The sequence below is a fragment of the Lissotriton vulgaris genome, chromosome 8 (assembly GCF_964263255.1).
Source record: "Lissotriton vulgaris chromosome 8, aLisVul1.2, whole genome shotgun sequence".
In the NCBI taxonomy this organism is placed as follows: domain Eukaryota; kingdom Metazoa; phylum Chordata; class Amphibia; order Caudata; family Salamandridae; genus Lissotriton; species Lissotriton vulgaris.
Genome location: NC_141696.1, coordinates 810695539 through 810710985, shown reverse-complemented (window position 1 = coordinate 810710985; position 15447 = coordinate 810695539). Strand labels below are relative to the sequence as shown.

The 15447-nt window shown below is 48.6% G+C and overlaps 1 protein-coding gene across 1 annotated transcript in view; it reads right to left on the bottom strand.

Annotated features, from left to right (window-relative positions):
• The window catches only part of GAS6 (growth arrest specific 6), a 500934-nt gene that overhangs the window by 240930 nt on the left and 244557 nt on the right, over window positions 1-15447 (bottom strand). The window lies entirely within an intron of this gene.

Below are 15447 nucleotides of genomic sequence, written 5' to 3'. Positions count from 1 at the left end.
AGAGCGAAGGCCTAAAGGCAGAACCTTGAATTGAAATTCTCTACGCCATTCACGGAAGCTTAAGTACTTCCGGTGTTTTGGAAGTATCGGCACGTGGAAATAAGCGTCCTGGAGATCGATGGTGGTCATGAAATCGTCCTTCGAAAGAAATCGGAGAACTTCCGCGAGCATGCGGAAGGATTGGCACTTCAGGTACTTGTTCAGGGCTCTTAAGTCGAGGATCGGACGCCATTCGCCAGACTTCTTGAGGACGAGGAAAAACCGGGAATAGAATCCCATCCCCTTCTGAGACTTGGGAACCACTTTGATGGCACCTTTCTGAATCATGAGTCGAATTTGTTGAAAGAGCTCCTTCAGGTGAGCTGGAGGTGGACCAGTTGGAGGAGTGTTTGGAGGGAACATGACAAACTCCAAAGCATGGCCTTTTGATACAATGTCCAGCACCCAACGGTCCGAGGTGTTTGAAGACCAATTGGAAAAGAAAAGGGCGAATCGACCTCCAACTTTGAGCGGGAAATCAAGTCATTGCTTCTTAGAAGCGGAGCCTCTGTAGAAAGACTTTCCATTGTAAGACTTGGTAGACTGCTGCCGATAGGACTGCTGTGACTGGGAGGAATATCTTTGATTTTCTTGGCCGTAGGAGCGATACTGGTTGGATCTCCCACGAAAAGAAGAGGAGGTGCGCGCGCACCACGAAAAGGCTGTTTGCGAAACTGCAAAGTGCCTAATGCACGAGCCGTCTCGGTGTCCTTTTTTGTGGTTTTAAGTGCGTCATCCACATGCTGGCCAAAAAGCGATTCGCCGTCATAGGGCATGTCGAGGATTTTCGCCTGAACCTCCTGGCGAAAAGAGGTGGGACGAAGCCAGCCCTGACGACGTAAAACAGCTGCCCCCACAAGCTGACGAAAACCAGTGCACGCAATGTCCACAGAGCAGTCGATAATCTCTGATGACGCTCTCTCTCCCTCCTGAAGAATCTTGATAGCCTCTGCTCTGGAGGGCTCAGGGATGAGGTCGATAAAAGAAGACATATCCGACCACATCTGGCGGTCGTAGCGCCCCAGAATGGCCAGAGAATTTGCAGGCCTCAGGGTAGTAGAAGCCATAGTGGAAATATTTTTGCCAATGGAATCAAGACGATGTCCCTCACGGTCAGGAGGAGCGGTAATTGGAGAAGACGGATTCCTGGAACGGCGCTGTGCGGCCTGGGTGATCACGGAATCAGGTTTAGGCTGCGCTACCAAGCAAGCTGGAGAACCCTGGGGCACCCTATATTTCTTCTCCAAATGAGGAAGAAGTGCCGGAATAGAATTTGGCGTCTGCATCAGTTTGACACCCTCGTTCCAAATGAAGTCAATTATGGGCACTGTCCAGACCTGTTTAAAAGGTTGACTCTTGAAATCATAAAGAAAACAGTCATCATCTTTCAGAATCATAGGAAGTTTAAAACGCTGCGCCACTCATTCCATAAGTTGGTGAAAAACAGCTATATCCACGGGAGGGGAATCCCCTGGACCCAAAGGTGGCGGAGACGGTGTCTGCATCTGATAGTCTTCCCAATCTGCCATGCTCCCATCATCATCATCGACTTCGCAGTCTTCCCGATCTGGGCGAACGTCATCATCCTCATAAACCGTTGCATGGACCTGAATAGAGGTTGTAGGTGGTGCAAAAGGCGCAACAGACTCTGGCAGTGGAGCAGGGGGAGGAGCTGCGGTAGCTGCAGGCACCGTAGGTTGAGGAGACACCGGGTGAGACAGTGGAAATCTTCTATTATAATCTTATAGCATGTATTGGAGATTAGAAATTAGGTATTTGTGCGGTGGGAACCTGAACAGAAGGTTCCTCCTCATGAAAATAAGGATCCACCTGATCATCCTCATAGTCTTGACATTTAATGACGAGCTCCGAAGGGCTTCGAGCTGCCCGGAATTTATCATCTTCCTCCTCATCAGAACCAGAGTCCTGCTCTGAACCCGTGGCAAAAAGAGGTGATGGAGGCTGAGAAAGACGTGGAATTGGAAGCTACTCCAAAGGCACCTGTCGCCGTTGGTGCAGAGGGTCAACAGCAGAAGCCCCAGATCCGGATGAAGAAATTAGCACCAGAGGCAATGATGCGAAGGTAGATGTCGATGACATTAACACTGTCGACGGGACAACCAACGCCGAAGAAGCCGTCGACGGCAGGACCACAGCCGTCGACGAAGCAGCCATCGATGAAGCCGTCGACAACAAGACCACAGCCGTCGACGGAGTCGTCGTCGACAGAGCACCCGCCGACGAAGAGGCTTTCTTCACAGTAAGCGTAGACGAAGATTTCGATGTCAACGAGATTGCCTTCCCTAGACGTCGATGATGAGATTGGGATCGTCGACGAGACAGATTTGTAGCTCACACACACACCATCGTCGACGCAGCCGCCTTCGACGACCCACTGGCACAAGTCGTCGTCACCGTCGTCGTCAGAGAGCTGGAGACTGCAGATTTCGTCGTCGGAATGACCGTCGACAATTTAGCACGTTTTTCTGTGGAAACATGCGTAGAAGGAGCCGTGGACGCCTGAGAGTCAGATCTCGGGCGTAGGCATAGCAGAAGGAGGTGGAGACACAGCAGGAGCCTTCTGAAGTTGAAGTTTCTTATTTTTCAGGAATGGAGATGGCAAATCCTGCACACTGCTACGTTTAGAAGCTGCTCTAGACACACCTGACGCAAGGCTTTCTGCGTCAGAAAGAGGTGAATCTTTATCCTTCAACCTCTGCAACCACAGGAGGAGACGCCCTTCCCTGTCCTTAAGGGTCTTGGTGGAGAAAGTCCTGCAAATTTTACATTTTCCTACCTTATGCTCTATATAGAGGCAGTAAATACACTTCTTGTGAGGGTCCTCTGAGAAGAGCTGCAATTTCCCACAAGAAGCACATTGTCGAAACAAAGACTTCTTACTTGAAGACATCCCAAAAAAAACTAGAAATCAGAGAGACTCCCTTCACACGACGTGCGGTAGAAAATCTGAGGGCCTGGGCCTCTGAGGAGAAGGTTCCAGTGCTTGCGCCTGATTGGCTGTAGTTTGGACTAACATAATGACATGAATATGCTATAAAGGTTTTCTTGTCTTCTATGTATTCCTATGTGTTAATGCTAACCTTAGTACTTATAAGTATTTATGGGTTTGGAATGTATGTAATTATGTTTTATATACATATATTATTGGTTTATTGCTATTTTATTTACCGTGGGGCTCCTACTTCGACGACGGGGAATATTAAAGCATGTGAATCTATGAAAGACACCCCAATACTGGAGAAATAAATACTTATAAGGTCCCAAAAGCGAGACCTATTGGCTATGCTAATGCTTGTTCATAAAGAATGTGTTTAAGAATCAAGGATATAAACAACTCATTGCTTCTTCTGAAGCAACTCAACAATCACAGCCCTTTTGTTTCTTTTTTGGATTTTGTGCCATTGTCGCCCCACCCCCCTCCCAAGACCTATGGGGCGGGGATCTTTTTATTTACAAACTATACAGGTTCCTCTAAAGCAGAGGTAAATCCCACAACTTGATGGTTTGTTTCTTGCACTAATTTTTACACTGCAATTTTTAACTTTCACGTCCTTTGGTATGGTGGACCTTAGCGCGCCCACACCGCCAAGGTACACTACCCATGGTCCTGAAGAAAGCCCAGTAATTCTACACATAAAGGGCTGAAACATGTCGACCCCACTTTAAGTGGAAATAACCAATACATTAATTGGCACATTTCCCTACACATATTTTAACCTTATCAGGCTGACCACTGAATAAAAAAATTTCTTTTTGGTACAGTCCTTCGACAATTTTATTATCACGTATTTTTTCACATCACTGCCACAAAAAATCCAGCTCCGCAGTATTCTGGCGTTGTAGCACACCAGGGAGGCACTCAGCTTCTCCTGGTGGGCCCGATGATGAAGCATGTCATCACCCAGGGTGATGAGTGAGGGCTTCTAAGAATATTCCTAGTGATTTCCAATTTGAATCCCATAGGAAGATATTCTTCTCTGGTTTTGTGCTTATTTTCTTCTTTTTTGACACTCTTGTTGTTTGATTGAGATTGCCCGGGGACTGAGGGTGACCCTTTCCCTCACTCTCATATTGTTACTACTAATATCAACAAAGCACAATGTATTTTTGTGCTGATGTGGGAGAATTGTAACACAACACACATGCAGGTTAGTGAGAATGTGTTCCTGCGAAGACTGTCATTTGACCCTCCTACTGTGCCCACGTATGCCTGCCATTCGGAACTAGGTTTACGGTATTTGGAAGATCATGTCAAGTTAACACCACAAATGCTATGGCCTTCCATCTGGTCAAAATCTGAAACCCTTCCTAGCCAGTATGTAATCACTGATTGACTTCACATGACTGTGCATGTAATAGTCGATGGCTGAAATATTGAAAGGACTAATTCACCATGGTAGGGAGCCCTGAACTTTCCAATTACCCACCCTCTCTCTCTCTCACTCACACTTACCCCCCCCCCCACACACAGATAAGCACATCCAAATAAACATCATATGTAGAAATAGCTATATTAGACCGGGAACAGACATAGCCCCAATAGCAGCCCCCCCCCTCCCTAGACACACACACAGAAGCTCCTGGTGGAGCCAGTGAGGGCTTCTCTCTGGCTATAACCGTGGCTTACAGGCTGCAGCAGTTTACGAAGCCTTAATTCGCTGACCCTTCTCTGCGGCAGGCTCAGGCCTGACTGTGGTCCTAGCTGTCTGATGATCTCTTAACATCTCCCCCCAGAGAGGCCCTAGGCAGAGCCTGGCTGCAGGAGACTGGGCTACAGCAGCCTCGCCTGGTGAGCACTGTGGGGCCAGAGAGGACAGGCTGGAAGAGGGAAAGGAAACAAGAAGGCAGAAGGAGAGGGAGAAAAAAGGCTTAAAGAGCGAGAGGGAAAGAGGGAGTGACAGAACAAGAAGCAGAAAGAGGGAATGAAAGAGCAAAGCTGAGGGGGGGTGATAGAACGAGAAAGAGCGAATGAAAGTGAAACCAGCAAAGAGGGAAGGCTCGAGTGAAACAGAATGAAAACCAAAGATGGAAAGGAAGAAAGACACAATAAGAGGGAATGATTGATCTAGACTCGGGCAGGGAATGATGTGAGTCAGATCAAGAGTGATACAGAGCAAGATGCAGAAGGAATACAAATATAAGGGGATGAGGGATCGAAGATCAAAAGATAAAAACATGGAGGATAGATGGAAACACAGACAGATGAAATACAAGAGTGAAACATAAAGAGAGAATTATACAGCAAGACACAGGGGTGCTGTAGATAGACTTGGGCCCTCCCCATGAGCGTCTCAGTAAATGGTAAACTCATAATTACAGTATCTGCGGTTGCTAAAGTTAGCACACATATCGCAATTAACCAGGCCACTCGTAATCAGGGACTTGGAAGGAATGATAGAGAGAGGTGGAGAAAGAGAGAATAAGAGTGAAACAGAATCAGGAAATGATAGAAAGCTCAAATAAAAAAAGAAATGCTAGATTGAAACAGAGTAAGAGGAAAAGATGAAGCAAAACAAAGAGATAACAAAAGAGCAGTGCAGAGAAAGAGAAAATGTCAGACCGAAACATGAAATGATTATAGAGCGAGAGGGAAAGAAAGAATGAACAAGCATTGGCCGCACGGCCGTGAAAGTGACACAGCCGCGCAGCCCGCGAAAGTGAAAGTGATCGCGGTCACGATCAAGCGCGGCGGAGGAAAGACACATGGCGGCTGCGCACGTGCACGCTCACATGCACGCAAGCTTTAGGCCACGGGCAGCACTTTCGACACCCTTACACTAAATGTCTCGGCTAGACCAGCGCATGCGCTGGATCAGGCGAAACCTAAAAAGGGACCATGATACTCATGGATCTGGACTACAGGGATGGAAGGCTCTTTAGCACCTTGCCAAAAAGGTGAGTCCCAATTGCTGGGCTACAGTAATTGTGAGTTTGGAGGGAAGGATAACTTCAGACGTTTTCTGTTGTTTTGCACAACATATCACTCCACATGCAGGCGATGGCTTCTTCCCATCTTTAGATTATATGGGGCAAATTATGTTGAATTAGCACTGTCACTCTGCCTTAGAACTGATGAGGAGTATGTTGTCAACCCTGTAGCATCATACTTATGGGCTACTTGGCCAGGTTTGAGAGAGTTGCCTGCGTGTTTAGGTATTAGGCCAACTGGATGACCCACAATGGAGGATCAACTGCTGTTGGGTCCCCTTCTTGTGCACTTGTTTAACAGGATGCTATTTCCACTTCATTCATCATATAGATGCAATACCAGATTGATTTGCTTTTTTTTTTTCTTGTTGATTTTATGCACTTTTGCCTTTAGACGGACGTTGATTTGTGGATAGCCATTACTGCTCTATGCTGAAAGTTGAAGACTTGTTGTTAGATCGATCTTTATGTGATTTTAAGTATTATGCTCTTATGCTTTTGCACTTTAACAGGACCTCACATTACACTGATGTTTTAATTGTTTTTATTGGGGCCATGCCTGTTGGGAGTCTGTGCTTTTTATTCTTCATCGTACATTAATTTTTCTAAATATGTTTAGGGGCAGAAAGAATACAGGTAGCAATGCCTATGGACTATGAGCCATTATGTTAATCGTTCGATTGTACTATATAGGTTTGAGATTCACAAAATTTGTTATTAACCACTGGTTTTTAATCATTGTAGGGCTGACAGCTGGAACAATAAACATTAAATAAATAGAAAATAAATATAAAAGGACAGCTGGGTTACGTTATTTTTTTTCTGATATGTTTGTAATACTGCATGCAAGTACCTGCACCGATTTGTAATATACAACTCCACAGAGAACAGCAGGGACAACAGCTTCTAGTAAAATAGTGGGCATAAAATAAAAACAAGCATTGATAAAGCCAACAGGCCCCACCTTCTTAATGTGGGTGCTAAGCTACTGGCTTTGCCAATGGTAGTTTGAAAAGCATTTCAAAAAGCAAATAAGCAAAAGGAAAAATTAAATGTCCAAAGGACCAGTGGTGGCTGATGCACACAAGGGCAACCCTGCTGCCTATGTCCATGCACGTGTCACGTCATTAACGATTAACCTTGGTCTTTTATTTTCACATTTAAATTAAGGTTCGAAAATGATTACTTGCCTTTAGAAGCAGTAAATCAAATAACACAAGAACTGTGCAAAACGAAAATAAGAGAGTGGTCTGGTAGTAGTTAGCACCAGGCCATCGGAGAGGAAAAAAAGGTGTTTTTTAATTATTTAAAATAAGGAAAACTAAAATGAAATGAAACGAAGCCGGAGAGCAACGGACGAGTAAATGTGGGAGTAAAGAGTCGTGATTTGAAACGGAATGAGAGGATCAATATATGCTTAATGCCACACAAAACTACAGAGGCGAGTGGCAGAGAAAGAGAATGTATGACCCACGCTATGGGGACCGAGTAGTTGCTCACAGCGTGAGTAAAACTTGTTAGAACTTGAAAAACACTACCCGTGTGAGGACTGCTGTGTTGTGAGGACCGGTCGTAGAAGTGTGTTTAGGTACTTTTGAGTAAGTGTATAACAAAACTGAAAGTGCAGTTAGATTTGCCTTGACCCACTTTATAACCTTTTCTACAATCAAAGCATGTGAGGAGTTAGAATAGTAATTATACACTTCATTACGGTCAATGGCCAGTCCTCATAATAATAGGTATGTTATGTTTTGTCTGTGTGTAATAAAATGCAAGTGGGGAGGGGTGGGGAGCAATGTCGAGTGGGGAAGCCAACGTCCCAATAGCAGGTGGGATGGTTGTTGAGCCCTCACACAATAGAGGAATTGAGGGCAGTGAGTAGCATAAGAGTGGGGGTAAAGAGAGACAGACAGAAAGAGAAAGGGCTTGAATCTATGTGCTCCAGCTGAAAGGAACATTTTAAAAATAGTTTTGTGGTGTCAGAAGGGGAAATTTGCAACTCATCCCATCAAAATGATGGTAAAGAGAAACTGTTCAAGGGGTGTAAAACACAAGAAAATCGAGGAAAGACAACAACAAATCATGAGCATTTAACTGAGATATACAATTGAGCTTCCCAATCATAATCACATGGTTATGTTATACCTTCTTGTATAGCGCTCGACTCACCATGAGGCATCTCGGCTCTTACTCATAATGTACTCTTGGGGGGAAAGAGACCAGAGAGGGAGGAGCCACTAATACAGAAAAGCCTTTAAATGTTTTCTAAAGATTTGGTAGGAAGGAATTACACGTAAGGAGATAGGAAGGCTATTCCAATACTTGGGAGCCAAATAAGAGAAAGCCCTGCCCCCTGACCTGTGGAGTCTGATTTGAGGGACCTGTAGTAGCCGCTGCGAGCTAGATCGCAGAGAACGGCTCGGGATATGTTTTACCAGCTTGTTTTGCAGGTAGACAGGGCCCTGACCCTGGAGGGCATTGAAGGTCAAGCAGCAAACCTTGGAGATAGATCTCTGCCTTATGGGCAGCCAGTGCAGTTTTTTCAGCAGATGCAGCGAGGGGGATCCCGCCGGCATGTTCAATACCAGCCTTGCCGCCGTATTCTGGATCACCTGCAGTTTTTTTCAGGGAGTTTGCTCCAGCTTCTGCCAATAGGGCATTGCCGTAACCTAAACGGCTGATGACCATTGCTTGGGTCAGGGTTCTTCGGTGCTCCAGTGGGATAAAAGGAAAAATCTTCCTCAAGAGTCTTAGCCTATAGTAACAGGACCCAGAAATGGTTGCTATGTGATCCTGCATGGAAAGAGAGTGGTTAATCTTGATACCCAAGTTATTCACACACTCCTTTGGTGTGGGGGGGGGGGGCACCCAGTTGTATAGCCCACCACTCCTTGGACCAGACTGCCGCAGCCTTCCCCAGCAGCATGAAATCCGTCTTCCCAGGGTTCAACTGGAGAAAGTTATTGGTCATCCAGTTAGAGATTTCCCAAATACCCTTGGAAAAACGGAGTCTATCCGCCTCCTGATTTGGGCCGATGATGAACAGCAGCTGGGTGTCATCGGAGTACAAAATAGTTTCAAAACCCAGGGCTTCCACTACCTTAGCCCGAGGTGCCATATGGATGTTAAAAAGGGTAGGGATAAGGCAGGAGCCCTGGGGAACGCCCTTGTCCAATGGAGTTTTATCTGCCCGATAGGGGCCCATGATGACCGTTTGGGATCTATCCATTAGGAAATTCTGAAGCCACCTGAGGGCCGAACCCTAAATCCCAATAGCTCTTTGTGAGAAGGTGGCCCGATATGCAGCGTTCGCTATTCTAGCGACCACTATGTATCGTTCCAACGACCCTTATGGTGATTGGTTGTAAGTCAACCTTAGACCAGCTATCCTAGTAGCGTGGATACGAGCAGTCTTCGGGCTAAACTCTAGAGGGCGTGTTAAGCCAGCTGTAATACCATCACATACCCCTTGAACACCAAGTGAAAGGACACCACACAAGTGTTATGAAAATAAACAGTATATTTATTAAGAATCACAACAGCCCTGGACTCTTTATGAGGACAGGGTACTAAGCACAGAACAAAAGCTCTTAGAAAAATACTTCAAGTGCACAATTAAAAACAAGTGCCCGAGGGCACGGAAAGTTTAGTGGTCTCGGGCGGACCCGATAAGGCAAGTCGGAAGCGAGGGACTCAGGACCCTAGAGTAAGGAGGCTATGCAGGCACTGAAATGCCGAAGTTACCTAGCCACGAGGGCTGCGGCTGCACAAGTCTTACTGGCGTCGGGGGTCTTTGCTGACAAGCCAGGAGCCGGAAGAAAAGGAGTTGCTGGCCGGCGACCAGTGATGAATAGTTCGTAGAGATCCAAGCCTGGATCAGAGATCGATGATACCTGAAAGCAGAGGGGACCAAGTTCGTACTACTAGCCAGTAGTCAGAGGGTACCAGGAAGGCACCGGATGGCCGTCACCTCGACTAGGTGAGTGGGCGAAGCTAGGCTCTGCAGTCTCACGGACCAGGAGGGGTTGTCGGAGACCAGGATGGAGGTGCGAGCTGTCCCACGAAGGTTGATGCTGTCGGCGTCGCTGGGCCCAGGATTGGGGCAACAAGCCTTGGCAGATCTCAGGGCCACGTGATGGGCCTAAGATGGCGTCTTGAGTGGACCAGGAGGGTCCGGGGTGCTCCTCTCGAAAAAGGGAGCAAGGGCCGATCTGGAGCAACCAGACCAGCAGTGTTGGTTGTCGGATGTCGTCAAGGAAGGGCACAAGCCAGCGGCTAGTGACCAGACAACGTGCTGAGCAGCGAGCAGAAGGGCCCCACGCAGATCGTGGAGATGCTGGGAGACTGCACTTCGGTGCTGGAGCTACTCAGGGTCGGGGCTTCTCGGACCCCAGAGCACTCACCAGAGAATTGCTTCGATGGTCGTGCTGGTTAAGAAAGCGTGCAGGTTTTGATGATGGCCGGTCCCTCGAGGTCTCGTCGCACCCACAGATCTCAGCTGAGCTGACGACGTGGGTAGAGGTCAGAGGTGCCAGGGAAGCCGGTTCTCGTCGAGCTGGTCCGTCGGATCCTTGAGGAAGGACTTGCAGAAAACCGCAGAGTTCTTAGATGGTGCCTGCGGATGCAGGGTGACTACTCCTTAGTCACAAGGGAGAAATCTTGAGAAGAGTCTCGAAGTCCTTTCGTAGAAAGTATTCTTGACTCAAAGATGATCTAATTTGGAAGGGTCCCCGCTCCGGCCTTTATCCTAAAGAAAGGGGCGGGTACATGACTAGGTCCTGCCCTAAGGGTGGGACCAGGAAGGGGGGTAGTTACACCCCTCTCCCCCTGCTGGACTTTCCCCAGGTCAGGGGCTGCGCGCCCCTGGAACTGGTTCTAGCCGGCAGATGCGTAGTGAGCACCGGGGTGCCACTCCGCAGTCACCTTCTTGCAAAGCCCTACCTACCCAGAATACACAAACCCTGTCTGGGACGGTGCGAACACCGCCCTTGACAGGAAACCCTTTGTCCAAGCTCTCCTCGCTGGAAGGACTCCCAGCAGCAGGAGGTCAGACTTGTGTCTGTGGTGGCAGCGTCCATTTTGTGGAGCTGAGGCTTCAGTTAACTTTAACCGGGGTTCACAGTTACGTACATGTCGTGTCCCTCTAGAAGGGCGGAATGCTAACCTCGTCGCCAGGAATGGTGAGAGGGCAACACCCCGATTCGTATGACACCTTACTCGACATGTCTTGATAACGCGATACCGAAGTTACCGATATGATACGCGTTATCATGGAACAGCCATTGGGTCTTGGTTCCGCAAGCTGCAACCGGGCTCGGCTCGTGCCAGAGCCCAATTCACACGATTCCATGCACTCTGCCTTCAGGATTGTTAAGGCCTGCCATAGGAGTGACTGATAGGAACTCGGGTGTCCATTTTAAGGTTAGGTATAGGGATACTACACCTATAGCAACGGGCGAGTACGCCACGTTGCCCCAGCTGTCGTGCAGCCAGTTGTGTCAGGTTTAGGTGGCCATCCAGGGGTGGCATAATACATGCTTCAGCTCCTGGTAGGCCCTGGGTGCACCGATGCCCTGAGTTACAGGGTCTGACGGGTGGCCCAGTTCCAATTGGGTAATGCACCTAAGGTACACATATCAATTTAGCGAGAGAACAGCTAGGCTGTGGGTCTGATTGGCAGGCCCACAGCCCGAGAAAGTCGTAAACCAGTGAAACAAAAGCAAAAAGTCCGGGTGATCATAGGATTGCAGACCCTACTCTCCTACATGACCCCCCCCCAAACGTTGGGACAATAAGCTAACCTTGACCAGGTGAGTCTTCTTGTTCTAAGTGGAAATACCTGGAGAGCCCATCTGCATTGCCATGATCAGTGCCAGGTCTATGCTCCACTGTGAAGTCCATCCCCTGTAGGGAAATGGACCACCTAAGCAGTTTGGGGTTTTCACCCTTCATCTGATTTAGCCATAGGAGGGGCTTATGGTCGGTCTGAATCTTGAAATGAGTGCCAAACAAGTATGGCCTCAGTTTCTTCAGGGCCCACACCACAGCGAAGGCCTCCCTCTCTATAGCTGACCAATTTATCTCTCTGGGGGTCAGCCGTCTGCTTATAAAAGCAATGGGCTGGTCATTACCATCAAAATTCAGTTGAGATAGAACAGCTCCCACACCCAACTCAGAAGCATCTGTTTGGACAATGAATGGTTTGGAGTAGTCTGGACTCTTGAGGATAGGTGCCGTGCACATGGCCTGTTTTAGGTCATCGAATGCTTTTTGACAGCTCGCTGTCCACTGAACCTTTTTTGGCATTTTCTTACTCGTCAGTTCATTGAGCGGAGTCACAATCGATCCGTAATTTCTGACGAACTTCCGGTAGTAACCAGTCAGGCCCAAGAAAGCTCGAACCTGAGTCTGGGTGGTTGGAGGAGCCCAGTCCCTGATTGACTGTATCTTGCTCTCCAGTGGTTGAACTTGGCCTCCACCGACAAGGTGGCCCAAGTATACAACCTGTGTCTGCCCTATCTGGCACTTGGTAGCCTTGATAGTGAGACCTGCTGCTTGCAGAGCCTCTAACACTTTCCGCAGGTGGACCAGGTGATCCTCCCAGGTGGAGCTAAAGACAGCAATATCGTCAAGATACGCCGCACAGCAGTCATCCAGCCCGGTGAGAACGTGATTCACCAACCGTTGGAAGGTGGCAGGTGCATTTTTCAAACCAAAGGGCATCACCACGAACTGATAATGCCCACCAGGGGTAGAAAATGCGGTCTTAGGCTTGGCGTCCTCAGCTAACCTGATTTGCCAATACCCAGCTGTCAGGTCAAACGTACTTAAGTAGTTGGCCGAAGCCAATCTATCGATAAGCTTGTCTGCCCTTGGTATTGGGTGGGCGTCAGTCTTAGTGACTGCATTGAGACCCCTGTAGTCTACGCAGAACCTCATCTCTTTCTTACCGCCCGGGGTGTGAGGTTTCGGCACTAGAACTACGGGACTAGCCCAAGGGCTGTCCGAGGGTTCAATGACTCCCAGCTCCAACATTTCTGCACTTCACTCTTGATGCAGTCTCTAACGTGATCAGGCTGCCGGTAGATTTTACTCTTGACGGGCAAGCTGTCACCAGGGTCAACCTCATGGGTGCACCAATTGGTCTGACTGGGTGTTAGAGAGAACATATGCCGGAAGGATTGAAGAACCTGTTTACAATCCTCCTGTTGATGTTCGGAGAGGCTGCCACAAAAGACAACACCATCTACCGATCCATCGTCAGGATTCTGAGTGAGCAGGTCGGGGAGAGGGTCACTCTCCTCTTCCTGTCCCTCATCTATGGCCATGAGCAAACTCCTGTCCTTCCTGTCGACATATGCTTTGAGCCTGTTGACATGAAGCACCCTGTGGGGGCTCCGGGGAGTTCCCAGGTCTACCAGGTAGGTGACCTCTCCCTTTTTCTCCAGGATGGTGTAGGGCCCGGACCATTTGTCCTTGAGTGCTGCTGGGGCCACTGGCTCCAACACACACACCTTCTGTCCGGGCTGGTAAACAGTCAAGACAGCCTTTTGGTCATGCCAAGTTTTTTGGAGTTCTTGGCTGGCCTTAAGGTTTTCGGATGCCTTCTCCATGTATTCAGCCATCCGCGAGCGGAGGCCAAGCACATAGTCCACTATGTTGGTTGCAGGCTTTTTGAGAGGTCTCTCCCATCCTTCCTTCACCAAACACAGGGGTCCTCTTACAGGATGCCCGTACAAAAGTTCAAAAGGGCTGTAGCCAACCCCCTTCTGTGGGACTTCTCTGTAAGCGAATAAAAGGCAGGGGATCAGGACGTCCCATCTACGCCGAAGCTTTTCAGGTAGTCCATGAATCATCCCTTTTAGGGTCCTGTTGAATCTCTCAACAAGCCCATTGCATTGTGGATGATAGGGTGTAGTGAACTTGTAGTTGACACCACATTCCTTCCACATAGCAGTTAAGTAGCTCGACATAAAGTTTGCACCTCTGTCGGAGACGACCTCCTTAGGGAAGCCCACTCTGGAGAATACTCCAACTAGGGCTCTTGCCACCACAGGCGCTGTAGTGGTCCTAAGGGGAATAGCTTCAGGATACCTGGTGGCATGATCCACTACCACCAGTATAAACTTGTGCCCTGATGCTTTGTTGTGCCACCTGACTTACCACTGGCTTGGCAAGTGACACAGGAGCGGCAAAACTCCTTGGTATCTTCGTTCATGTGAGGCCAGTGGAAGTGCGAGACAAGCCTGTCCCACGTCTTCGTCTGGCCTAAGTGTTCTGCTAAGGGAATCTCGTGGGCCAAGGTAAGGAGAAAACCACGCTGAGACAAGGGGACGACCAGCCTCCTGGTCATGCCAGGCTTGGGGTCTCTTGCCTCAGTGTACAGGAGTCCATCTTCCCAGTATACCTTGTGGGTACCTGTGGCGTTCCCAGCAGCCTCAGCAGCAGCCTGCTGTCTGAGGGGTTCAAGGGAAGGGCAGACTAACTGGTCCTTCCCCAGGTCCTCTCGTGTGGGTCCCCCTGAGCCCAGAAACTCAACTTGATCAAGTTCGAGTTCTTTAGGTTCAGTTTCCCGCAATTCTTGGAGGTCAGCCTCCTCTGAGACTTGATCCTCGACCTGGGGCAAGGGGGAAGGCGAAGCCTTAACCCGACTGCTCTTCTTCTTGGGAGGTGTCTGGGCCGTTGTTCCAGGATCCAGCACCTGTTCAGTGGGGCATCGTCTGACCTGTGACCTGGTCACAGCAAACACGTGTGCTGGCAAGCCTAACATCTCCATGTGAGTCCGTTGCTCCACTTCTGACCATTGTGATGACTCCAAATCATTGCCCAACAAACAATCCACTGGGAGGTCTGAACTAACAACAACCTTTTTCTGGCCATTTACCCCTCCCCAGGAGAAAGCAACAATCGCCATACTATGACTGGTAGTGACGTTGCTGGCATTGGTCACCAGGAAATCTGTACCTGGCATGATCTGTCCAGGGTCCACAAAGTTAGGCGTCACCATAGTGACGCTGGCACAAGTGTCCCTATAGGCCTGAGCCATTCTTCCATTTATCAAAGGCGTCTGTCGGTATTTGCCCAAAGTATTGGGACTGACATCAGGGGATATATCCACATCCCCCGTACAGACAAGGACAGCCTGAGTGAGCGTACCAGCTAAGCTGTCACACCCCTCAGAACCCAAGGTTAACCCAACTAGTCCCTTGGGAGGCGCACTACTACTGCTGGCTGTACTAGGGGGCACAGGTGCCTTAGGGGCTGCAGTAGCAGGAGTCTGCCCTCCTTTCTTGGTGCACTCACTAAACCAGTGAGTTTTACTTTTACAGTATTGGCACCACCTTTTCGATTGGCCTTCTTGATTCTTCTTTTTCTGGGAAGCCTGACCCCCCCCCTCTTTGGGTTGTTGGGGACCTGTCGAAGACTTCTGGTCAGTTTGTTCCCCTTTCGAATCTTTAC